This window comes from Brachyhypopomus gauderio, chromosome 12, assembly GCF_052324685.1.
Source record: "Brachyhypopomus gauderio isolate BG-103 chromosome 12, BGAUD_0.2, whole genome shotgun sequence".
Classification (NCBI taxonomy): Eukaryota; Metazoa; Chordata; class Actinopteri; order Gymnotiformes; family Hypopomidae; genus Brachyhypopomus; species Brachyhypopomus gauderio.
The window spans coordinates 7,179,477-7,206,609 of record NC_135222.1 but is presented as its reverse complement, the minus strand read 5'-3'; the positions used below and the strand labels follow the sequence as shown (position 1 = coordinate 7,206,609).

Below are 27,133 nucleotides of genomic sequence, written 5' to 3'. Positions count from 1 at the left end.
CCCACCAGCACACGTCCTTCAAAGACCTTTTATAACTAAGCATGTTGGCCAAGGCTTGCCAGCGTGGATTTAGCTGCGGGATGGGATCTTGCCTGCCCCAGTTAGTAAAGTATGACTGAAAGCTGTGGTGGAAAAGGACAGTCTAAAAGTGGCTACAGGCACACACATTGGGACGTTGATATGAACGTGCTAAAATAGCCCGGCTTATCCAATTTCAGATCTATTGCATCGAACCATGCATTTTTAAACGTCGGAGGCATTTTGAAGGGAAAATTACTTACTTAATTAATCATTTTAAAGGCATCGACTTGTTTACACTTGCTATTACTTTTAACATTAGCATACCTTTTCATGTATCGATTACCTAACGTCTTTCAAGGTGCTTACTAATTGCCGTTTAGGCTAGTCATTGCGCGCCGAGAAGTCCCTATAGGATGTCACGTCTGTTACTCGAAATTGCGGTGTGATGTTGCAGCTGTGCTGGTCATGACAGGAAGTCACGACTCGGGTGAAACACGGGGGAGCATCACCATGTGGGTGACTGAATACTCATCACACCGGTAACATGGGACTGAGCCACGTGGCTGCAGAAATAATAAACAGCACAGCTCCTAAAAATACAGCACATTTACACCAAAGACAACTTATAAAACGCGTACTATAGCGTTAAAAACCGTAATCGAATCTGACGGTTTCGAGTAATTCACATATACCAACTATTTATTATACTGAGAATTAAATAAAGTCCGACGCTAAGAAAAGCAACCGTGTCTGTGTTCTGATGTACATGGCAGTGAAGAGTTGAAGAGCTTTTTATACATCATGACTTAGCGGAAGCAGCGTCACTATGACCAAATGGGTCGAACAGCTATTCCGAGTCATTTGGACCCCAGCTGTTATCCGTCAGTGACGAGCTGAAGGCACCGGTACGTTACCAGCGGTCCGCTGCGCTACCCGGAGCTATGAAATGCAGTGACGGTGCGTTGGAGGAATGCTCCACGCGCTCTCCACCCTCCGGTGTAGGTGGGTGACCCGCCCGACACATTCTGTTCGGGTGGCGCTGGACTGGAAACTGTACATGGGTCAGCGTGGACCCACCTGATTTCAGGCGCGCCGACCTTGTGATCGAGTCACCCACAGCGCTTGCTCACGTTAAACTTCATGACCACACGATCTTGTACATGGACCTTGGAATCTCGGTTTCTACTTCTACTGCAGCATGAAAAACTCATTGTTTTAATGCTGATGTACATTATAATTTCTTTTTCAACGTATAATTTCTTTGTATAAATATATTTGTAGATGTTTAATTCTGGCTCCTCTATTAGTGTTACAAATGCCATGAACTCCGACGGACTCTGTGGTTAATTTGCGTAGTTTATGACCAACTTTCACGTTACTAATCAAGACGTCCTTTCTCCCGGCCAAGTTTTGAGCCCAAGCGTTGCCAGCAGGCCTTGCAACATCAGCTTTTATTAGGGTCAGGCCACCTAACATGCCTTTATCAGCGCGACCTGTGGGAGGATGCAACATTTGTTCATACAACCAGGGTTGCCAAAATGAGTGATCAGTTGGACCATGAGATATTACATCTACGACAATGATATGGCAATGTGTGCATCAAGATAGCATTGAGAAACTCAAAGGCAAATGAAAACCAGGAGCATGTGTTGGGGGTGGGGGAGGGGTGTCTGCAAATGCATATGTGTGTGAGGAATGGAGGGGGGGGGGGAGGGGGGGGGGGTCTGCAAATTATTTGAAGAGCAATAGGTACAGTCATGATAGAGTGCCAGGGTCCAAATGCAGGCACATCCGTGGCCTGGTGCACATGTAAAATAACTGCAGTGTTCAGGCAGGAGGCTTCAAATGACTGCAGGCCTAACGTTGAGATATCTGTGCATTTATTTTATTCATCATAAGCAATTGTGGTGATGTTTGCAGAGGACTTTTATCTATAAATCTGCATGCTGTGCACTCTTCTGTAACTGCAGGATATAGACAAATAGATCATTAGCTTTTTCACTAGCAGGAACACTGTACATCTTGGAAGGCCCCAGGAGTCTGTGTGAAAGGTCTTCGTGCAAAGAGGCCATGAGAAAAATAACAACATGCCCATTAAGTGTTCTTAGAATGTGTTGTGGACTCTCACATCCTCTAAAGGCAATGTCCAGATCACCTAGTGCTGATCAGGGTGTTCCGGTGTGGACTCGTGCACAAACAGCATGCTCGCATTACTGAAGTCAGAATGGAGGTTTATTGGAATTTTTGCAAGGCACAGCGTGTGATTTTTGACGTGCAATTTAATGCTAGTCAAATGCATGGTCTCCTGCACATGTAAAAGGTGCATTGTTGTAGTGGACCACTTGGGATGCACGTGGTGGAATATGTGAAGGGCAATTGTTCCTTCACGTGTTCATGCAGTTGCAGCACTTTTAATTTCTTTCTGCAGAGTTAAATCCCCACCCACATCTCCTCTCTGCTTGTAGCTCGTAAATAAAGTCCAGAATACCCTGGAACATTCTGTCTCACTCGTGCTCTCAGCCCTGTCAGCCAATCAGGAGGGTAGGTGTGTGCCAAAACAACAGTACTGGGAGGGCACTTTTCCTACTCCAGTCCATGCACAGACCCTCTTTCTGTTGCACAATATGTACTGCATGTTTATATGAGATTGTGTGTGTGTGTGTGTGTGTGTGTGTGTGTGTGTGTGTGTGTGAGTGAGAGCGAGAGAGAGAGAGAGAAAGAGAGAGAGAGATCATGCATGCTTCAAGAGAGGACAGAGTTCTATTACAAACTGTTACAGGCTGAACTCCAAGATCATATGTTAATGGTTTTAGGGCTGTGTATATGAAAGGACTTCTCACTATATCTTTCAAATTCCAAACAGTTGAATTTGAAAGTGCTGAAATATAAGTACATTCTAGTTATGCAAGCTGATGCCCCCACAGATACATTAGTTTGACCGTTTAAGAAACAAACATATAACAGGATTAAGGGTTATGATCTAAGACAATATTTGCAGATCTGAACTTGCACCAAAGCTTGTCTGCCATTCAAATACTTATTCTATTATTTTTCGAATAGTGAATATATAGACACATTGAAAATGTGAAAAACCGAAGCACCTCAGTGTGTGTGAGTGTGTGTGTGTGTGTATGTGGAGGGGGGGGTTGGATGGGTCTTTTTTGTCATGGTCCAATATATGCGTCTTTGTTCTTGTGTGGAAAGAAACAGGGAAGGTTGAGTGTGTGTCTGGGGCACTCTGGCTGCACACGTGCTAACAATACACACATCGTTTCATCTGGCTACGAACTCTGAACCCCCCAAAAAACAGACTGAAACAAGTCAATATTTTTAATATTCTGTATGTAAGATTCTAGTTGTAGTGCAGTACAAACAAAGGTTCCTTGACATTATGCAATGGAGTTGTGTTCTAACTTAGTACCATTAAAGAGCCATTGTCTAAGGAATACATGCTTCACACCAGCACACTGTGTAAAGACTACATGCTTGACACCAGCATATTGTGTAAGGACTACATGCCCATGCAAAGGAATGAGCAACAAAATTCTCCTCTGATCCCTGCCATTAAAGTACCAGTTGTCTTTAGGGAGGCGGCGTATTTTTGCATGGGTGGAGTTGCTGTGCAGGATGGGCTACACCTCATTGCAACACCCAGTACTAGAATAACATGGCAGGGATATCAATACAATTATTAATCAATACCTCACGTGATGAAGGGTGGAAAAAAACCCCAACGTATCCTTTGCAACAGCAGTCCTTCAGCCTCACGCCTACAAAAACAGCCGGATATGAGGAACACACCAATGGAATAACATGTTATGACGGTGTTTTCCCTTTGGAGAAGGAGGGGGGGTGAATGAGTAATCACTTTTACATTATGCATCATGATAAGGTGGACTCAGTGTTTATGTGTGAGTAGGGGTGAGGGGTGGAAGGACGTGTACGTCAAAATACAACAAACTAGGCAGAGAGGGAGAGGGGGGGAGGGAGAGAAAGAGAGAGGGAGAGATGGAGTGAGTGGGGAAGAGAGAGAGAGAGAGAGAGAGAGAGAGAGAGAGAGAGATCTTAGCATATGCTGTTGTGTTTGTGCATGAATAGGACATGTTTACTATCCTCTGGCTTTGGGCCAATGACTACCTGGAAAGTAGTGCTTACCTAGAAAGACTGGGGAAAACAGATTAAGTGGCCCACGCTGAGGTTTGTTTATGATGTTGGGTCATGGGACAACTTGACTAGGGTCAGTGCAAGAGGTGTTTGCAGATTAATACCGGCGAGAGCTTCAACAGCCCATTACTAAACATTATAACCTCAGTGTTTTTGCAAGAGGAAAAGTGAGTTTGTTGACACACTTTGTTGTGTTCTAATTTATGTGTTATGAGGTTGCAAAGAATGTCATGAATAATTAATATCTAAAGGACAATGGTGATTTTCAAAAGGCTATAGTCTAGTAATGACCTCCTTTATTGCTTATCTTAACATGAACTAATTGGCAGTTTGTTATATATCTGTGTGTGCATATGTGCATGTGTGTAAGTCACCTGAGCAAACACATGAGGAGTGTCCGATTCAAGTAAAAGCCCATGGTCCTGATTTAACCCGGTGCTCATAGATGTGCTATGTCTTCCTCCAGCACCACTCGTCCCTTTTAATAACCTCTGATATTTTTAGCATTCGGCTTCCTGGATTTCATTACAAAGCGCACTGTACAGTATGGGAGCATGGTGTCCAGCTTAGGACTGTGTGTGCGATACACCTGGCGCCGAGACAAAGGCCCCTCCAAACAGATAAAGCTAAACAGAAACACAGCACGAGCTGGCTGAGGCAACCCTTACACAGAAAGCAGGTGTGTCCTTCTTGGAAATCCCTGCTTGTCCTCTGCACATTCAAAGAAGCTTAGGGTAAAACCACCAGCAATCTAACGAGATCTACTAATAACATACCATTTCTGATAACTAAATAATATTTTCATATGACAGTAGTACACTTGTGAGTACCACGTAGAGCTACTAAGAACTACCTGTCAGTTCTAAGGGGAGACAATGTGTTCTTCTAAAGAACACAAGAGCTCTCCCTTCTTAACGTTCAGGGAAATTTGGGAATTCTTGCCATTTCCATGGAGGTTGCCTCTGCCTCTGGTTCCCATGGCAAGACTCTATGTATTTTGTCTATAAGAGATGCAAGTCACCCCCCACCCCCGTCCCACACCCCAAGAATAACCCCACATGAACGGATTTCCAGAATGACCTAGCCACACACAAATACACAAGCTCATGCCCACATGGGCTGGAGTACATGGAACATCTCATTTTTGCATGTGCAGACCGATTCTTTCCAAGGAAACATCAATACATTTCCTTATTAGGGAGGTGTGGAGCTGGGAGACTTCAGTCCTTCCCCATCTGTTCTGTAGAAACACAGACATGACAGAGAGTAGAAATGGAATTACTGGAACTGCAAAAATAAAACTGCCCAGTGCTAGAGCTGTTCAAAAACAAATCAGTATTCATTAATAAGCCCCCTTCTCGCCCTGATCCAAAACGCCCCTGAAGGAAACCGTTCCAGCCAGTGACAGGAACATGACAGTGATTACACATCTTTTCTCCACATGCTTAGCCAAAAATAATAAAGAACAAATCAGAATGTTGCAACCACTTTAGGCTACGGCAGCCTATAAATAGAGTAAGTCATAATTACTGGACAACTAAAGGAAGGAAATATAAAACAACAATCAGGTTTAGATAAATTAATTGCCTTATCAAATGGTTAGAGATCAGATGGCACAGGCAGGAATGTGGAATGTGTTTGGGTTGCTCCGGGAACCATGTGACGCTGTGGCCATGGCAACAATGCTGTTTTGAGTCTCTGCCCTCCAGGGCTGTTATAGGGCCTCGAGCAGAGAGGCACTCCTGCAGACCTGCATGGCTAGCCACACGTCTCAGCCGAGCTCCTTCTTGGTTAGTTTTTCTTTTTTAAGCCAACCTTTGTGGCTCGTTTTTGCCAGACGCAGTGGTCTTCAGTCAGCCGTGGGGTGCCTTGAGACGGCTGGCACGCGGCTTTTCTGGGTGGCTTGCTCACGGCGGTGGAAACACATTTGGCCCAAACACAAGAAAAAGACCCTGAATTCCACGGAGGTGGGAGGCCTGAGTCAGTCACTTTACACAATTTTCCCCTCACCACTGGGAGGCCCTGTCTCGCCACAGCCGCTGTTGACCGGCTCCGAATCCATGGAAACCACTCATGGCAACGTGGAGTCAGGTGATCCAACAATCAAAGAGTCGACAACACTGATAGAATCTCCTTGGTGATCACCAAAACACTGCTCAAGACCTGTTATCGGATTACTTGCCGTGTATTCTATAATTTATCAAAATTGCCCAGGTTCAGGTTGCTGTTTCCATAGTGGAGAGCACGCAGACAGCTGGAGACAGTCCGACAGTCTCTGCTAAGCAAGCCACTGAAGGCTTTGATGAAGATCGCACTCTGAGATGATCTTCAAAATACATGACAAGTCTCACTGCCTTCAGGATCTCGTGCTTCCGTCAGCGTGTCCGCTGCATCACACGAAAGAGCTTCATTTGGGAACAATGCCATGAGGACAGCCCAGTAAGTGAAAGTCACGCATCTCCATAAGGTCAGCTTTCAAAATGCAACCAAGAGCCCATTCTTCCGCTTGTTTTCATGTTTTCCTGCAAATTCGCCAAGCAGCATGTGCTGCGTTAGGGGCTGAGTAAGGCCCCCGTCATGTCCACGGGATCATCCCCACGCATCTCTGAATCATCAACAAAGGCCAGTGTGGGCTGCCCCCAGTGTCATGCCGCAAATCAAAGCTCACAATCCGGTTTTGTTCAACCTTCATGGGCCTGGCCGGGCCGCCCCAGCCCTCTGTTCGCAGCCCTCTCTGGGCTATTCCTGAGCCAAGAAAAATATGGTGAGGGGATTCTGTTAATAGAAATACATTTAACACACGCACACATTTTGCACACGCAAACACATAATTGCTCCTCTTTGGCAGTGTGGGCCTGCGTCCAACAACTTCATGTGACACACAGGCAACGGGATCGTCACATGTTACTTGCGTAATTCTGAACATCCACAGTTCTGACAGGCAGTGTCACACAAGCCTGCGTTTGTTCACATTATAGTCCACTCCAAAAAGATTGATATCAGTGTCCATAATTATGAGCGGCCTCTCTGTCATAAGAGTGCATGACTCATACAGGCCACTGTATTCTATTCTAATTCTATTCTAACTCAGTGAATTCTGTATTTGGTGGACAGTTGGTCACGAGGCAATTGTGTTTATGGCTCAAGTTTGCGTCTTAAGTACATATTTCCTGCAAACAATAAGTAAAATGCCAATGGAACAGCTAACACATTGGACAGGCTGTTGAAATCATATCTCATGAAAGAAACATCCACATGATGACAAGGTGGTTTCCATAGGGACCACCTCAACCCAAACAATGACATTCATGCTCACAATAAGGCTATCACGGAAAACAGAGGAACGGACAAGGTGTGTGTGTGTGAGTGATTGACTGGTAGTAACAGAGTGCTGTTGTATTGCAATGATGCAGTCAGGTCAAAACTATTGGATCCAGAGAAAGTTGTCCAGGGTGAATAACAACACCATGAAACAGGACACATGCAAGATAACAGCTACTTCCAGAGACACTCTTATTAGACACAAAGGGCAAGATAAACAATCAATATTGTTCATTACAACACACTGAACAGAAACCTGGCATGATACAGAAATGAAACAGGAATGATTAATATGGAGAAGTGTGTGGGGACAGAACCTTCCTTCCTTAAGTGAATGATGGTGAAGAGAGACATGGTTCTGGGGCTCTCACTGCTAGACCTCCTCCTGTAGGTCCCAGGAGTTCGGGGAGAGCACACATCACATCTGGATGCTGGAGAGAAAGTGTGTGTGTGTGTGTGTGTGGGGGGGGGGGGGGGGGGGCAGTAAGTCAACAGCTGGTCTCTACCACCACACCAAGACTGATCTGAGAACAGCTGTGCTCACACACAGGACACCACAGAGGGAACCCCGTGCAGCAGCCCCAGGCAGGAGAGAGGGAACGTGTGTGTGTGTGTGTGTGTGTGTGTGTGTTGGGGGGGGGGGGGGGGGGTTAGGCATGTAAGACAGACCAGCATGTGTTTTGTTTAATTTTCCAGCAGTACCAGGTAGGTTCGAGAAATGAGAAGGATATCTCACAACACTACACTTTACTTCACTGTACTACACTACATTACACTGCACTATACTACACTGAGCTGCACCACATGCAGAGCCGCTACACATATCCACACACACACACACACACACGCACACACACACACACAGTTTACACTGTAGCTATTCATGTCTAAGCATAAGGATGCCTAGAACATGGGTTCCTTTCCCAGAACTGACCTTACAAACTTTTTCAGTGCAGTGTGCCCACAAAAATCCCTTAAAAGATCTACTGTGTGAATACTCTTACACACTACCTGCGTTGTCATTTTCATTATTATATATTAATGACATCATGGCTGCTGGCTGGACCGTGATGTTCAGTTCTGCTCATGCTGACAAGGTGACAGAATTCCTCCATTAATAAAGTCAAGCACATGAGTGGAAGATGAAAGGAGACCCGTCTGCATGGTTCCGTCGTCTCGCCCTCTGTTCCCAGAACTCCCTGTTCCTCGTCTTGCTCACACTACCCCAGAGACAACGTGCCATCACAACCTGAGGCCACTGGCTAGAATAGAACAGCGTGTTGCCCTGCCACCATCACGTGTAATTGTGTGTGTCTGTCCATGAGTGTGTGTGTGTGTGTGTGTGTGTGTGTGTGTGTGAGTGTATGTGTGTGTGTGTGAGAGAGAGAGAGCACAGGCCAGAATATTGTTCAAGAACAGCGGGAGTAAAATGGCCAAGACGACCAACACGTGTTACTAGGGCGACAGGGCAGTGAGGGAGCATTACAGTCACTCACTACCTGAGACTAGAGGTCAAGTGCTGATTGGATTAAAACGAAACATTACAGTGCACTGCGTGAGAAGAAATTCATAGAAACAGTTGTAGTGAATTAGTGGGTGTGGGCAGTGCACTCTGTACCTCCGCATGGCTTGGTCATATGACACAAACCATCCATGTTTTGTGCCTGTTAGAGGGAAAATTATTTAGTTCTGTTTTTCACAACGGGGGAGGGGTTATAAATACATCTTTACATAAGTGCATACCCCAAGTATAACTCTGCAGACAAAGGTGGTTAGGGTGGTTATTAAGCATGTCAGCGTGCACACCCACATATGTGTGTGTGTGTGTGTGTGTGTGTGCTATACAGCACAGGGAGGTGTGCTCAGCTAATTAAACTGAGTGAACTGGGGATTTGGTGCGTCTGCAGGCTGGCTGTGTGTAATTGGGCCACTGCTGGTCTGGCCTTGTTTAAGCCTGCAGACAAAGGCTCTTAGCAGGGGCGTTCTAAGAGCAGACCTCCCCCTCCTGCATGGTGCGAACCCTCCGGACACTCTCTGAGCGGAGCCCGGTGATGAGTATTCCCTTGTGTCTCAGCACCTCTACCGTTCCCAGAGAAAACAAACGCTCTGATGTCCACTTGGCAGCTGGGTGAAGCCATGGCTATATTCGGACTAGGCTTACGTAGACATCACGGAGACGGTGTCTTCTGCTTTGTGTAGTCAGAGCACATTTTCCTGGCCCATTTCACATGGCATGGGCCTTCTGACTGATGATGAAAGTAATCACTGAGGTAAACCACGAGAATATCTTAGCTGCAAAGTGCAATCAGTGAGGGTAACCTCTGATAACCCTGCCTGCAAGGCTCCTCTGATAGTCAGGAAGGAGTAAGTAGCATCGTGAGATTAACACGCCTGGCCTAATTACTCAGACCTCCTGCTGGGTGGTGTGGTGACAGCTGCATGTTCTCATACCCAGGGAGAAAACCGTTACTAGGCTCGGGCAGCTGGTCCAGGATCAGCTGTCACCAGAACCCAACCTCACTAAAACTAAAAGCACCATTCTGTCCAGACTGACTTCAGGTCAGATGGTAAAATTAATGGTCTCACATCTGAGCAACAACAATACAAGTGAAGTAACAATCAATTACTAACAGCATTATCTTGCTGGCTTTGTCAACGGGGCCTTTCAATTAAATAAAACTACTAAATCACTATTTAAAAGGTGTTATAGAGATCAATTAGGGATTTTGAAGGAATATTAATCATCCAAAGAAAAACACAGTCATAATGATGCCAGTTAAAGTCCATTTACACCAAAGCAGCTCCTGTGTGCACACACACACACACACACACACACATACACACACACACACACCCCCAATGCAAAGTAGCTGCACGCTGCTCTGCGCGCGGCCGGCCCTGAGCTGTCCTGTTTGACACGATGACAAGAGCAGGCAGAGTGCCTTGTTACAGGCAGGAGACATGGGACATGTGCCCCTCTTCACAAAAGCCCTTTCCTGGTAAAACGGCTCGATCTTACGAAGCCCCCATTGGCGCCTGGCCTTTATCTGTGCCGTCCGAGCCCCACTTCCCCCCCAGAGGCACCGCACTGGATTCCAAGAACTAGAAACTCCAAGAACTGGGTTAAGAGCCGGCCTGCAGTTAGACAAGTGTGTAGCTTAGCTTGATTTGTTAGTTATACATCTGTGAGCATGTGGGAAAATGCCAAGATTGCATCAGCTCTGCATGAGGACTCTTAAGGGCCTGACAGTCACATGTTAGCGTTTTACTGCAGACTGCTTGACCAACTCTTGTGGCTGGTGCACGAGCAGATCTTGTGCTGGCGTAACAGGAACTGACAGAAAGGTTCCTTTAGAAAGTCTGTTTAGAAATGCAAATTCGTGGTTTGTATAGTGTACCGTTTATTGCTCAATGTGCTCGACTCGTTGTGGTTCAAATCCACAGTGAACCACGTGGAAGGAAAAAGAGCAAGCGATCGTTTGATCTCCAGGCATCACACATTACCTGCACGACCTGCATTCGGAGCAACTAGCCAACGCTTTTCTCCAGGGCGTTTTGCAAGAATACTAGTCTTCGAGTCTTAGCATTAACATCTTGCACATGTATCTGCACATGTACATGCATGCACAACAGATATATGATGGACTTGAGCGTACACAAGCTGCAGCTGGCTCGAGCGGCCCGGGGAGGGAGAGGACTCTCGGGGTGGCCGGAGGGGGGGGTGGGGGGGGGGGGGGTGCGCACAGCCGTTGCTGTTTGTCAAGAAGAGCTGCTGTCCTGAGGGACCACCACGTTGAGGAGAGGTTGACCCCAAGTTCGCGGCCCAGTGGATCCCACCTGTTTGTGGGTCTTGCAAAGCTGCAGGCCCCTCATACCGGCCACAGGGCGAGAGACCGGGCCACCTGGGCTCTGGAAGTAGGAAAAAGATTGCATTCCACAGCAGGAACTGTAGATAAGATTAAAAAATCCTGTTCTAGGTAGCACAGTGCACAGAAGAGTGTAGGTACAGGGTAAACAGTGTGTGTATGTTTGAGGGCGTGAGTGTGTTTATAGTGGGTGGGGACTGAGGAAGACTCCTTTTCCATTGCAGTGGTAAATACACCCACCAGGGATCCACCTACAGGGTTATTCCTTTGTCATTAGTTTCACGTTAGCAGAGCTTAGGCTGATTATTACTCTACGTATGATTGCACAAGCAAACCAATAGCAAAAGATAAAAAAACAAAAACAAACCTTAATGGAAAAAGTCTGTGGAAAATTTCAGGTATACTTGATAAAATAAGGCAGTTGATAAAAACTTGGTCAAAGCTGCAGGCTCTTCCCTGTGTTCCCACCCTGCCCACAGTACAGGACAGCACACCAGAGGAGATGAGGGCAAACCTGACGTCTGTTATGGACAGCGAGGTAACGGTGAGCAGAGATCTCGAGTGGCGATGGTGCACTGTAGTGTGAGCACAGAGGGATAGTCTTTTCAGCTGCATGTGCGATTCCCGCAAGCCTGGTGTCGGGGGAAGTACTCCGACCTCAAGCGTAACCTCGTGGTTTTTCATCACCTGTCAGTGTCAGCGCTGTCTATCGTGAAATGCTGATATCATGACATTTCAGTGCAAAGACAACAGAGTTTGACTATACTGTATGACTGTGCAAGTGGCAATCTAGCACACATTTAAGATCAAACAGTAATAAAGTCAGCAAAACACGAGATTCTGCCCTTAAGAAGTTTGGAAGTATTGAAACCAGTCTGCTAAGACTATTTGAATGTTAAACAAATAACTACTTTTTAGATTTTAAAAAATTGTTACCGTTGCTGAATAATTGTAGTAGTGAGAACTGAAAAAAATCACAATTTTAAGAAACAGCTTTTAGATAACGTGTTTAGAAGTTGTGACAGGGCAGTTTGTCACAGAAGAATAGCTTTGCTGGTCAAAATGACATTGTACTTGGCTTGCATCCGCAGTGTTTGCAGGGCCCGACACTCTACGCTGTCGTGTCATGGTGACCGGTGAAGCACTCGTGTTTCCTGTCACACACAGGAAACAGCACGAGTGTGTCCACATGAACAGCCGGTTGAAAAGCGGGCAAATAACACTCCATGGTAACTCCATCTTTCACATGACTTTCTGGCTGGATAATTTAGGAGAATGCTAAATTATTAAGCATGAATTTAAAACTAACACAACAACAATAACAGCAAACAAACAAGAATGCCAACAGAACAATAAATGAGGTGAAGCCCAAAAGTCCCTGCACAGTGCACTTCATGGGTTTTACCTGTGCAGCCTGCACTGTCTGGAAGTATCAAGACAGTCTGGACACATGCCCATACCACGGGCTCATGTTTACCCTGGGATCACGTCTGTACCCAGCCCCATGTGACCAGTTGACCTCTGACTTCGTCATCGGCCTGTCGCTGATGACACGCTTACGCCTCACAAGCCCGATCACCGCAGTCATAGCCAAACGAACCACAGTAAAGGTCCCCAGTGTTCAGGGGGAAGCCCCTGTCTAAAGGCGGTCAGTGGGTCTCTCTGCACTCATTTCGTAAACCTCTGTGCACATGCAGACCATACAAGAAGAACAAGTCATTCTTTTGAAGGAAGAGGGGAAACAATGGGGGGCTGTTGAGTCAGAGAGGGTCGAGGGCAAAGACAATGCGGCCGCGTGAGAAGTTGGGCTGAAGTCACGTGTCCGTACGAGAAACGCGCCCTCCTCTCTGCACTCCAGCGCTGTCCGCCCGGCGTGAAGGTGGCACGCTGCCACTACTTTTTCCACCACTGAGATCAGCTGCACAAAATGAAGTCTGACCTCACTGGGGAAAGACACACTCCTGCGACGACACACACTCCCGGTTTCCCGGAAAAGCAGGGCTCCTTTTGTTGGAAATGCAGAGGGAGCAAAGTGTGTGTGTGCACGTGTGTGTTATAGAGAGAGGGGATAGATGAGCTCATGTGATGGGTGAGTAAGCGCATGAGCTCACTCTAGCACAAACTCGCCAGTGATTGGAAGACAGCAGTGTGCCGAGAGGCTGTATCGGCTAATCGGATGGGGGATAGACCGGGGGGGGTGTTGCGCACGGGCTAGTGATGTGTGCCTGTGTGATGTGTGCGTCAGCCAGTGAGGATGCACGAGACGATTACGAAGCTGTGGCTCTTCCTCCTGACCCGTCAATCACGCCAATCTCCTTCGACCACTGTCACACATTGTTGTTTACACAACAGCAAGGCATGACTCCCCTCAACCTGGGCACATTGACAGATGAGAACACACAGCACCAAGTCCCCGAGAGATTGACTGTGGGAGAAAGATGATAAACAACCTACAATGCCTTTCAAGGAAAACCTAAAGTCATCTATAGTACAGACTGTTTTGCTCACAACATCGCCACTGGGGCTTAATCCAGACGTACCACTGGGGCTTAATCCAGACGTACCACTGGGGTTTAATCCAGACGTACCACTGGGGCTTAATCCAGACATGGCTGTGTTTGATGCAGGGCTTCTGCACTGCTGCACGTGCACATTAGCATCTGAAACAGTTTCTTTGCTGTCACAACCTTGGAGCAGCACTGCACCAAAACACCTGTGAAAAGCACCTGGTAAAAGGAGGCAGAAAGATCCTAAGAATGACTAATATATTTTATATACATATATATATATATATTTTAAGATATGTCTGACAATGCAGCATCACAATGTCATTTGTTGAATCATGGTACTTTGTTCCTAATGTCCTATGACCTCTGATGAGCACGGGTATCACGTGACTCTGAAGGGTTTATGAGTAATTACAGGCCTAACTGCATCAGAGCCACAGGACCAAAACGCAGGCGGTGACCTCATACCAAGGCTGTAGTCATGTGGCTACACTGCTGCACTGACATTTACTCGACTGAGTGGACCGGACTGCCAGCGTGCCTCCAGCACCGACCACGTCTCATCAATGTGTGTTAGGAGGAAAATTGGTACTTCTTTAGGTACTAGAACGATGAACATAAATAGAACTTAGAGAGGTTATTTTTGATACAGTGCACATCTATATTAAATGGACTCATGGAGGCTTTATTAATAGCATGAGTGCAGGGTTGTCTGTGGTAAGCTTTTGAATTTCTGGGTGGTTAAAAATTCTTGGTTCAGCTAGGACATTGTGTGTGCATTTGTACACACACACACACACACACACACACACACACACACACACACACACACACACACACTCAGGAGCCAAGAGAGGTGCTATCTGACTGGCAGAAGAAAATCTTTTTGCTAAAGGGCATTGTGTTCAAGGCAGAACCCGCAGTACTGATAATGCACAGACACAGCAGGCAACTGTGGTAGCCTGGGATGAATTAGGATCAGTCTGTCATTTAGTATCCCTGTAGTTAGGGTAAGCAAGGACAGGGGTCACACTGACCTGAGCTCAGATCTCTTCATCTCGGGGATGCTGTCAAGACACACCAGCACAACAGGCCAAGTCCACTCACGACACGGTCCTTTCCAAGTCCCTTTTCATAGCAAAAGGAGAAGTGAATGGAACTGAAGGAGAACAAATCAGTACATGGCGAAGGTTAGAAAAAAAAAACATAATTCAAATGGTCGTTTAGTTCTAGCTCTATTTAGTTCGCTCCAAGTGCACCAAGATCTTCCTAGAGTCTTATTTTAATCAGCTTACTCCACATTTCTTATTATTTAAGATGTCAGGGTCAAGTTGTCCTGGTTCACAGAGGAAGAACATTCTCTCTCTCTCTGGATGTGCTTTTTGGATTGCGACAAAGGCATTCCCGAACCGAGCCACATGGGGGGAAAAGAAAGGAAGGGTATTCTTTCATGTCACTGGAAACAAGGGATACTTGGTGAACCTGAATACTTGGGTCTGTATTACTGAACTCATAAATCTTACTGAAATGACTGCTACAGAGCTTCAGATTTACGACAGGAACCTTTGCCAACGTACTTTATCACAGAAGTGTTTCTTCTATGGGATGATCTGGGGGTAAAGCGTATCGATATCTTCCACACGTTCTTCTAACATGAAAGCAAAGTCTTGGGCCGCTGCTGCATCTTAACCCAACGATTTATTATGTGTTATTTGAACAATTAAAGTTTCCTTTTATTTCTGTCCAAGTGATCCGTGGTGTGCTGACTGTAGACCAAAATTGTGCATTCATACATTACTGGTTTTCATCTGCAAGATGATTCATTGCCTGTCTGTTCAAAGCATACACATTAATGTCATCAAAGGGAAAATTTGGGATGGGCAGATCCTTGCTCCTGTGCAGTGGAGACTCTCTCTTCTCCTCTTGCACTAGAACATTGGCATGGTGTTGCACACTTGTTATTTGACTCTTGGTATGCATGCTGCAAATTTATAGATCAGGTAAGTTCGACTGAAAGAGATCGTTTTCTGTAAATACATTTGTGCTTGACCCACTCTTCAAAAACAGGTACTAGATCAACATTTAAAGCAACCGGTGCCAAGCTCCACAAGCCCTTCACAAAGACTGCAGGGATACTTTCTTCTTGTGTTACGAGAAAAGCTTTGCTCGTGGTTAGTTTGAATATGATCCGAGCAGAGGCAGACACAACTGATCCGAGAACAGCTCTTATGGACATAGAAGAACCGGAGCATTCCCAAGCCCCTCCCTGGATTCGAAGCTCACTTTCTCAGCTAGATGTCATGTGATACTGGGCTTCTAGCCAGCTCCCACACACTTCACACACAAATCAGCCCCAGCCATCCCGGAGGCTGCTGGGAGATCTGGGAAAAGAACACAAAAACGGCCGAGAGGCATGTGTTTTACACAAATAGACACGGAAAGGTCCTAGAAATTCACACAACACTCTGTGTTTTTGCTCAGGGCTCCGTCTTTCATTCACAGTTCTCCCACAGCCGACAGCAGATGTTCCCACATCTTGCAACTTTTTCCTTCAAAAAAGTAATTTTGAAAGAAGGTCTGAGGGTGGTGCGTGAAGGCGAGAGGTCTCCTCATGGTAGTCTCGAGACGCGGCACTCACTCTCTCATGAAACAGGAACAAAAACATGAGAAAATCCCATGAACGGATAACCGTAATCATGAGTGTACAATAACAACAGCCGCAGTCACCGATACTGGGTCTACAACTCTAACTATAGCTTCAGTTTTTACTCACTGTACTCCTCCTGTAAACTAAAGAACTAGATGACTAAGTGAAAAACTCAGTGAACACAGTTAGCATTACCAGTATATTAGATTTACAGTAATCCCTGGTGGGTTTGGAGTAGTCACTATTTCAGTTCTGTCAGGATGTTATAAACTGACTTAAAAAAAGGAATTAATTATACTACACTAAATTATACTTCAATTAAACCAAAAAGAGTAATAATAAAGTCGCTTCCTACAGACTACGGTTGCTTCCTGTGTGACAGGATGGAGTTTAATTCCTACTTCCCTTCTATGTAGTGCCTGTTCACGATGTCACTTCCTTCCCCTGGTACTCTGCTTAGCAAACGTATCGCGCCTCTCAATGACCCACTCAGCCATGCCAACCAGCTCGGGCTCCACTAGTGTCCCATGCACCAAAAGACACCTCAAGACAGTTTGATTAGTGCAGGTTAGTCCTGTCTCTTCTCCTATAATCAAAATGTTTTAGTGTAGTCAGAGCTCAGAAGCACTGATATTTTCATTTGACATCTTACTGACTTGCACGTACTATGCAACTTTAATTCATACTAAGAGCTGTTCCAAAAGCTACAACCTTCATGCAAAAGTAATTAGTCACAAAAAGGTGACAGTCATAATGATGATGGCTGTAATTACAGTAAGCGTATTACCCGAAACCATCCTTAAAAAGAAGCAGTTATGTGTAAACTGAGTTTATTCGAGCAGTTACAGGAGGAATGTGCATACTTCCCACACCTCGTTAAAATATGCGGCTCCCTGTTGGGTGGAACGGAGTGCTGCCCCATGGATAGAAGTTTGGGAGTGGGAACCAGTTCATCTGGGAAGGCAACGGGACAGGCAGGTTGAGCAGGCCGAGCAGAGAGAGAGGAGATTTTCGCCTGCAGGCAGAAACCACACATTTAAAGGAAGGAAAGCGGAAAAAAAAATGTACACAAGAATCAGAATGGAAGTTATGCATTCTGCAGGTACTTCATAAGTGCGTGGGACTCTAGGCCTTGAATTTGGGGGTCCTCTTCACACCACAGTAGAAAATGCTTGCAAAAAAATGTAGCTTTTATTTTACTTACACAGATTTATGTGACATGATGTCATCAAATGTAAGTATTAATAATCGTACGGCTCATTTGGAGGCAGCAGTGCTACCTCAGAATGCCTCGCATAATTAAAGTGGTTCGACCTGCAGGATGGGATTTGGGTTCCAGTCATTGCAGTGTCGTGTGACCAGTAGGCCAAGGTCATAAGTTGGAGTAGCACGGTTTCTCCTCCTGCACCGAGAGAGACCTTCCTGACATCCACAGGCGTTGAATGCTCGAGTTGAATGCCTAGGTGTTTTCATCTTTTAGAATAGCCACAAAGCCTTTTACAGGCGTGACCCACATGGTGCTGCAGGAGCATGATACTGCAAATCACTGACCTTTTCATCTGGAAGGAACCAGGGCGAAATGCACCTCCCCTAATTTGTTTAATCTAAGAGCACCGTTTCACTTCAAGGTATTCAATTGTTTCCATCAGGAATGCGTGTCAGGGAAACGCGCCCACAAAACTTTTCCAAGGAGACAGAGATTTGCATGCCGTCCCATACACACGCACACCTGCACACACATTTGTAAATGACACGCACACTCACTCCCTTGACACGTAACAGGACACCTGGCTACCACCATCCAGAATTGAGTTTGTGGTCAGTTAACACGTTAAAATTGCAGGATTTGTCCCAGACCCAGCCGCCCACACATCAGCAACTATCATTTATCGCTAAACAATCGTTTTAATCGGATATCATGCAAACCCCTCTAAGCAGTGGGCTCTTCTTTAAGTTGTCTATCTGTCCTCTTCTAGTGAGTGTTCGTGCATGCCCTGACATAGCAGCCAATTGCTCTGGCTGCTTCTAGAGTCCCAGCTCCGCATGCATGTGAGTGCCAGCGTGTGTGTGGGAGCAGAGACAGCAGTAGGCAAAGGACAGCGCATTCTCACTCCACCGCCCTGCCGGAGCCGTGGGCTCTGGCGTCTGGCCCAGAGAGGAGCGGTTCTCCCGGGCTCCTTCCTCTCCACCGGACCCCTCTCTTTCCACCCCACAATATGCACTTTTATGCTCCTGGTGTTGAATAACACCTACAATTCCATTTTAGTGTTCGGGATGAGATTACAGAACCCACGCCTGCTTCCTGTGAAACGCTGAAAAGCCCGGAGAGATTTAAAAGCTGAAAATAGCTGGGACCACCATCTGAGGCTGCAACGCGGGATCTGGAGCCGAGACCCAGCGAGCTCGCCCATCGGGTCCTGCTACTCCTCCTCAGGATGGATTTATAAGGAAAGGTGGAAGAAGCCCAACAGGGTGTATGATGAAACCAAGCTGCACATGCACGCATGCACACATCTCTGTGGGAGAGTGTAGGCTTTAAAGGGTCTCTGAAAAGGTCCCCCGGCCACAGAACGCAATTTCTAGGTAAAAACCCACTAGTGCAATAAAGACACCAATAGAAGTCGTACCAAATTATGTCAAATTGCTTTTAAGTTGCACAGAGCTTGATGAGAGATAAAATGAACACATCAATTCTCCAGGTGTATATTTAGCTGTCAGTAGTTTGACCTGACATTTAGGGTGACAGGGCAGCTTCTGAATCAGTGCTGGGCTAGAGCCACATCCCTGAGAGCCACATCACTGTTTGTGGAGGAGAGCACGTTATTGGACAAGCGAGCAGCGCGGGGAACAATCGCGAGCTGAGCAGGAGAGGGAGGGTGAGCGAGAGTGTGAGAGAGCGCGAGAGGGCGTGTGAGAGACGGGGAGAGAGGATCGCGTGATGCGAGCAGTGACGGAACTCACGCTCCTCTCTGCATGACCATATTAGGGCTAGGGGCGGAGCTAGAGTGAGAACCAGGAAGTGGTGGGCCACTTGAGGCGTCATGTGATTTCCAGTACAATCTGGAAATCTCACCCGCACAGCCCCCCTGCTCTTCCCTTGTGGTTCATTCGCTCATGTGTCTTCTACACACACACGTCGGTGTATTCACCAGCATGCGTTTCTCCACTTGTGGGTCATCAGAACAAAATAATTGATTAGCTGAAATATAGAACACGACGATCAAAATACCCCCAAAGAGGTGGAATAAAACTAACCAGAGCTCAAAGCACTTGCAATAAGATCCCTAACAAATGGAGCAATTGGATTGCTGGCAGTTATAACAACATTATTAAGCAACCTAATGCAATGCTGGAGGCCTGAACCAGTAAATGACATCAGTCCAACCAGGTTGTGCATCTAGCCGAGTGCATCATCACCACCAAATAGACTGCAGCAGCGGGGCATGTTAAATGATACCTGATTCAAAGCAGCTGTCATTCAAAATAAAAACAGAACAACAAAGTTGGACGCTTTACAATGCATAATATACTTATTTTTTAATTTACTGCAGGTTATCTTGGGCTACGGGCAGTTTGCCCGTGCGTTTAAGCGCTTGAGAGCGCAGAAAGGGTCAGGGTGCGCTGCCAAACAGCTTATGACGCAAAACTGCGATTGCAGTCGCGCTCATGAAGGGCACAAGGGCAGGATAAAGGGCCCGACACAGCTCCAGAGCACGAGACAACAGACATGCGTGACTCTGCTAGTGTCTGAATCAGGGCACACGCAGATTTGAATAATTCTAAGGCCATAGAAGTTACAAACGCTGCGGAAGTTTTAAAGATACGGCTGCAAACCTGAAGTTCAACTCAAGGTCAGTTGACACAATATACCCTAGCAGTGTAGTGAGAGTGCGAAAGAAGGGAAAGGGGGCAGGTCAAAAACATTTTCAGCATTTCGCACAGCAAAATAAAAGGTCTTGCCTCTCGGCCGCAAAAGAAAAACCCAACCTCTGGAATCCCTCTCCTTTACCTCAGCTAAACACCAGCGGGTCAGTGGCGTGGAGACTGGCACCCACTCGCAGCGTCACGGTAACCGCAGCAGAGTTTCGCTCGCGCTGTTGTTTTTCTGTGGCGCGAGCGCTGCCGCCCACTCGCCAGGCAATCCCCCTCAGCTGCGAGTGTGTGAACGTGTCAGAGCGACTCCCCCTCAGCGGCACCCCGCAGAAACGGCGTTCGCTTTGTTCCACAACGCACTGCGATGAGCCTCTCTACGCAGGCAGTGTGGGCCAGGAGCCGTGAAAACATGACACATGCACGCAAAAAAAAATGTGCAGGTGGCAAAAAAGAGAGAGAAAATTTAAAGAAATAAACGATATGCTAATTATATTATGCAAATGTTTAAATTATACATTCAAATTCAAACGTTCCGTGTTTTTATTGGTTGCGGTTATCACGGGTGCAGGGAGAGAGGGAGATGCAAGTGTAAGTTTGGGATGTCGTTGTCTCAACAGGAATGAACAAAGGAGCACGTTGTAGAACTGGCTGAAAAGCACAGGCGCAGAAACTCCAGAGGCGCGGAGACGCGGCAAAAGAGCGCGGTAAACACGCGGGGCGTCTAGTAACAGCAGCGAGGGAACAATGCGCAGCAGGATTGGGAAGGTGCCTTGAGGGGCAGTGGGCGTGTCTCTCGAGTAGGGCGCTCGAGCGTCGACAGCTGTGTCGGATGAGCGTGCGCGTTTATGTGCTCTTAATCTGTGGCTTGCCGGACAGAGCGTGCATGCAGTAATAAACGGTACAGAATCATGGTGAACTATAGAGTCATCAGGTTCCATACTAATAGCGCACAATAATAAATTCGTAATGAAATTATATAAATAAATAATAAAATAAAAATAATAATACATCAATACATACGCATAATAATGTTCATAATGAAGCAAGCTGTGTTTACAAGGAGCAACAGTACTTTGACATAGGTGAATATGAATTTTATGGATTTATGGATTCAAATCCCCCTTTATGGATACTGCTTTATCTGAGGATGTGTATAAATGTAAATGATTGTGTGTGTGTGTGTGTGTGTGTGTGTGTGTGTGTGTGTGTGCGCGCGCGCTTTGATAAAATGTATGCCACAGTATCCATGCTAATACAACTTATTTTTAAAAATGCTTGGGCAGCAGTGTTGCCATGGCAGCAGCTTCAGCTTTTGTCCTGTGTTGTGTCTAAAAGATTGTTTTCTTTAAAGCCATACAGCACAAATTCAAATTTGGGTTTTCATAATTCCTTAATGCGGACTAAAAAGATGTTCTAGAAAAATGTTCTTTTTCATCCAGCGGATTGCACAACCGATCTAAGCTGGGGGTGTTTAGCAAAGCACACACAGACACATGTATATTATGCACCTCTGTGGAAATTAATTTGCATGCTCAAAGTCAAAATGCAATTGGACTTCCTGAGTTCTGAGCCATTTATCTATTACCAACAGTCCACAACTAGCTGGTGTTAGCCAGCAAACTCTACCTACAAACATTAAAATGGCACAAGTCAGCCACACAGCAGGAAGAGGCCTGACTCAAACTGTACTGGAGAGGCCTGGGGCTTTCCTGAATAATGCTTCAGCTGGGGCTCCATCCTGCCCTGTCTTCCGCCTCCACACTGGCCCTGTGTGGCCCGGGGCCCCTCCTCCACACCGGCCCTGTGTGGCCCGGGGCCCCTCCTCCACACCAGTCCTCTTCTTTGCTCACCATGGTACATAACACAGTCACCATCCTCCTCTCTAGGCTGAGCGTGATGAGATCATCACACCAGGTTTGATGTCATCACTGAATGCGAGTGTGTGTGTGTGAGGCAGTAGTGGCCATGCTGCCCCTCAGCAGTGACGGGCTGGTCTGACTCACCCCTTTAAAAGCACTCTTACGCGCTTTACACACATGCAGCGAGTGTGGGAGGAAAGTACAGTGGCCAAACGAATGAATATCACACACTGGAGAATTGCTTGTTTCTATCATCTTTACATGAGATATTAGATTACCAGGCAGCAGGTGATGGAGGTGCCAGTCTGATGGGTTAATCTAGAGGAATGATCAAACAACAACTAACAAAGAATATGCTATGTGCAGGGCATTCGATTACTTTTGTCTAAAACACATAAAGCCAAACTATTTCATAATCACAAATGTTTCAACCCAAAATATCCTTTCACAACCTACAAGACACTTTGGCCTTTGAAAGGTTAAATCTGTTGAGATACATTTGACAAGTAATTCAAGAGCCACATAAGTGCCTAAATATCAGACATCTAAGAGACTGCAAGAATCATAAGGCTTTGCCTTGTGGAGGGACCATTAGACATTTGGAAATCACGACATGGGGAATATCACATTACACAACAATAAAACACGTTAATTCCTGCAGTGACCGAATTCACAGGCGAGTTTTCCCCTATGTTGAATCATCATCTCACACTAAACCTGAACAGACGTCACGCAGAGATGGAAAGGTTTTATGAAACATATTCATGAATCCACAGCACACTGTGTTTTGTAATGCATTCGATGCCTGATGGCCAATGTGCTACTGCCTTCTTCCATAAGACCCAGAGCACTGCTCTACTCTTGTGGAAAAACAAAGAGACTGGCATATTAAGGGGGCGCCATACTCACTGGTGTCTGTAACACAAGCTGAAAGAGGAGGAGGAGGAGGAGGAGGAAGACGAGAGAGCAGGCAGGAGACAGATGGAGAGAGGGAGGGCTGGACCAGCTCAGCCATCAGCCCCTCCGAGGCAGCAGGAGGAGAGAAAGAAAGAGGGAAAAAAACAAAATGATGAAAGAAAGTGCAAATTAGCAGGTACACAGACAACAAAGGCGCATCTCAAACTTTAAACATGGAAATTTGGACTTTTTCATAACACTTAGCAACCAGTGATAAAATGGCACTAATATAAAGGCCTCCTAACAGCACTCCAAATCTTCATACTGTGATGCTTCTGCATGCATAGACCAATAGTGTGTATAGAGAACGAGGTTAGTGGGACTCTCGTACTCTGTGGAGAGGTTTCTTTTCTTTTTTTAAAGTTGTTTTCAACAACCTTCTAGCAAGAATAACTGATATTTCCCACTGGCAAAGAATCACTGAAGAAAAAAATTATTGTAATGCTAAGCTATAATCTGCTTAATTAGCTCTGGTAGAGTATAATCTGCATAATCTGAAACCAATTATTCATTTAGAGAAAGTAAGTGTAGAGAGTTTATCTAAAGTGCATTTTTCTGAGAAGGGGGGGGGGTTACTTTTGCAGTAGAGCTTAAATGAGTTAAACAATCTTTCCCCCTTGTGTGAGTGGAAGTCCCCTAACACAGCAATGTCAAAACTTAGCAAGGCAACAGGTAACCGTATTTCTCATAACACATCCCTCTTTCACTCAGTTCACGAGAATCATATAAGCAATAACTGGCAAGATATAAGCTAGATATTTTTAGCAGTACAAGAATGTGTGAATCCTTTTCGTCCATTCTATAAAATCTTTGTTTGCGGGACATTCAGAGTCCCGGTCTTGTAATTTCCAGGTCACCTGTAGTACTGCGATGACAATGCCTTTTTTTGCAGTAAAATGTACAGCAACCTTAAAGTGCCTGGGGGACTTTTCTTGAACTCAGGAGACTCATGAAAAATATATTACTTAAGCCTACAATAAACATTAATGGGACTACAAGATTTGTGAAAGGATGCAAAGAGGTGGGGGTGGATGATGGTTGGGGGTGGAGATGGGTGTGTGGATTTTGCTGGGGTGGAGGTGTGTGTGGGGTGGTGGTGGTGCAAGAGGCAATAACATTGTGAGAGTGCGTGTGTGGGTGAGCAACAGAAGACAGAAGGGCGAACCTTCAAAGCACGGCTGCCTGCAAGACGGCGGCATTGTCTGTGAGCTGTGTGTGACTGTGTGTGAGCTGTGTGAGAGTGTGTGTCATTCTAGCCCACTGAAAGAGCACATGAGTCACAGCCGACCCTGGTGGTGATGAGTGGTTGGTCCACGCAGCCACTCGTTTTTACGCTGTGCTGGGTACACACACACACACGCACACTCACACACACACGGTCTTCTCCCTGCTGCTCTTTCACTCCATCTCAGTTTCACTCTCAGTTCCTCTCTCTTTCCCTCCCAGCCAATCTCTCGTGTATCTGGTTCCTCTCTGCTGTGACCCGGGGGGGTTGAGTGACTACAAGGCAGCTCATCCTGCAAACATGGGCTTATAAATCCATTACATGCATGCAGACATTTCAAAGAGCTCTGGCTCGCTGTGCATGCACTATCTACTGTGCGAATGAAACACCGCTCAGCCATCTAGGCTGTGTAGGCAGCAGGTTAAGATTAACACATCAAATAAGGCATATGGTAAAACAAAGAGCAGGCTGCACTTAACAAGTGCCGTTAGGCCTGTGCATCTGGGCCTCTGGGGATGTGAATTCTAGGCCCTGCAGTTGTCCACACTTCTGCTGTGCTGCTGGCAGAGTTTGGAAACGCAATGCAGCCCTGCAGACAAACACAGCAACACAGCAGGCTGCTCCATTTATAGCGTCTGCCCCAGTTAAAAGAATTCTCACACCACCAGACGTTTATTTCGTTCCCTCATTTATGTGTGTGCGTGTGTGTGTGCGCACGCATGCACACGCACTGGGGGTCATTCACACCTTTCCACAAGAGAGATGTAAAAAGGAGGCTCACACAAACAACAGCAGCACCTCCACCCCCAAAATAAGAATGGTAAACAACCCCTTTTAATTATCTCCCCCTGTCCCTTGTTTTGACCTCTTGCCCCCTAGGAGAAGTTCAGCTGTGAAGGTGTGAAAGCCTCATGCCTTTGTCCTGGGGGCTAGGACGGAAGACTCTTCCCACCAGCAACAGAGACACAATCTTCTCTTCTCTTCAGGGCAAAACGACATCTGCTTAGGTACTTGTTCAACAAGGTACGTCACAAGGCACAGAAACTCCTGCTCCTTCAGGAGAGGCTCCTTATCTAAGCAAGCAACTGAATCATCATTCAGCATTGTATTAGCATATAGACCAAATGGTATTTATATTCCTAAACAGCCGGAGTTGCAGCTGCTTTATAAATTCTTGTTCTTGAAATGGCACATTAAATTATTATTTTTTAAAACCCTCTATTTACAAACTCGTGTAAACTCAAACTTAACAATTCAGAATTATATACCTAACATTGTTGTACAAACTGTATCATGAAACATCTGAAGGTGATATGTCATCAAAATCAGCAGAGGCTGATTATACCAGGCTGTTGTCTCTAAAGCTCTGGATGTCAATTTTCTTAAAGACATCTCAGGTGGGAGCATGTGTACTGGAGATGTGGACTGACTCGCATTGGCGATTGAGGAAACGGTGCGTTAGACTTATCTAATAGCTGTGATTGGCCACAACGGGCCTGCTTTAACACTCTGAATCCATCATTGTGTCATGATAAGGCTGTAAGCATGCAGGTAATTAACACGAGACCAATCGTAGGATGTCTTGTGGAAGAGCTCACCCCACACTTCAGAACGGTTGACCCACTGCTCACGCGTCATCAAAGCATTACCACGCCGCATCAGACAGCCTGCGTTATGCATTTTAAATAAGCAAGAGCACATCCATTAGAAATCACACCTTTAATAATGTGCTCTGGCCTGACTCGGACCAGACACAAGTAACAGCCCCCCGGCTTCGTTACCAACAAAATGAACCTTCCTCATCTCACCTGAAGAAACCTTACAGAAGCTAAATAAGCATTTTTCACACATGTGACAACTATTGTGGTCAGTGCTTGATTTTTAGTGAATGGAACAGAGTAAATACATTGTGGTAAATGAGCACAGTTTCATTTGACACGCTGTATTCACCAGCATGTCCGTGAGGAAAAAGTTCACTTTCATGGTTCCACTCAGAGCTTTACAAAAGCGATGTGCGTTTTCTGTAAGAGGAGCGCAGTAATGAAAACAGGTGTGGAAAATGAGGAGCCAAACACTGAACTAAGCACAAAAACAACACGATCAGCAAGATCTCACAGACGTCAGTCTGCAGACAACGAGATGTGACCCAAGACATGTAGCAAATCACCACCAGCTCGCCAGCAGCAGCGTCTGGAGGCAGATAGAAGACCGTTGGCCTTCACGCACCAATCCAAACAGGCAAACGAGTCCTTCACGCTACAGTCACCTTAGTGAAAGGTGAGCCAAGGGGCCCAGTGACTAGCACACTGGGCTGGGAACCGGAAGGCCGGGGGTTGAGTACTGGCTCTGCTGTGCATCCACTGCTGGGCGCTTGAGCAAGTGATTTGGTCCTGTGTGCTCCTGCTGTATGAAGGCAGACTCTGATCCCAGCTCCCAAAGATTGGTTCATTGTACTGTGTATGTATGTATGTATATATATTATTACATTACATATTATATATATACAGTATATTACCATATGAGGGTATTCCATCATGGATAGATAGAGCATAGATCTTCTTATTTGTCTATACTGCAAAAATGTATAACTGAGTTAGCACGAAATGCATTAGAATTTCTCTGGTAATTGGGAAGTGGTGAATAAGGGACTTAAGAAATAAGAAACCCAGAGCAACAGTCCATCAGTCAACATC

General features: G+C 46.0%; 1 long non-coding RNA gene across 3 annotated transcripts in view; it reads right to left on the bottom strand.

Moving 5' to 3' along the window:
* Nucleotides 1–3,333: 3,333 nt before the first annotated feature.
* Nucleotides 3,334–27,133, bottom strand: part of LOC143528862 (uncharacterized) — a 35,251-nt gene continuing 11,451 nt past the window's right edge. The window contains exons 2-5 of one of the 3 annotated variants that reach the window (XR_013134539.1): nucleotides 23,168–23,279; nucleotides 17,399–17,541; nucleotides 14,917–15,007; nucleotides 3,334–5,425 (exon numbers count right to left, since the gene is read on the bottom strand). This is a non-coding gene — a long non-coding RNA (uncharacterized LOC143528862). Of the gene's footprint in view, nucleotides 5,426–14,916; nucleotides 15,008–17,398; nucleotides 17,542–23,167; nucleotides 26,960–27,133 lie in introns of those variants that run through there. The other 2 variants (XR_013134538.1, XR_013134540.1) reach the window with 2 other exon arrangements.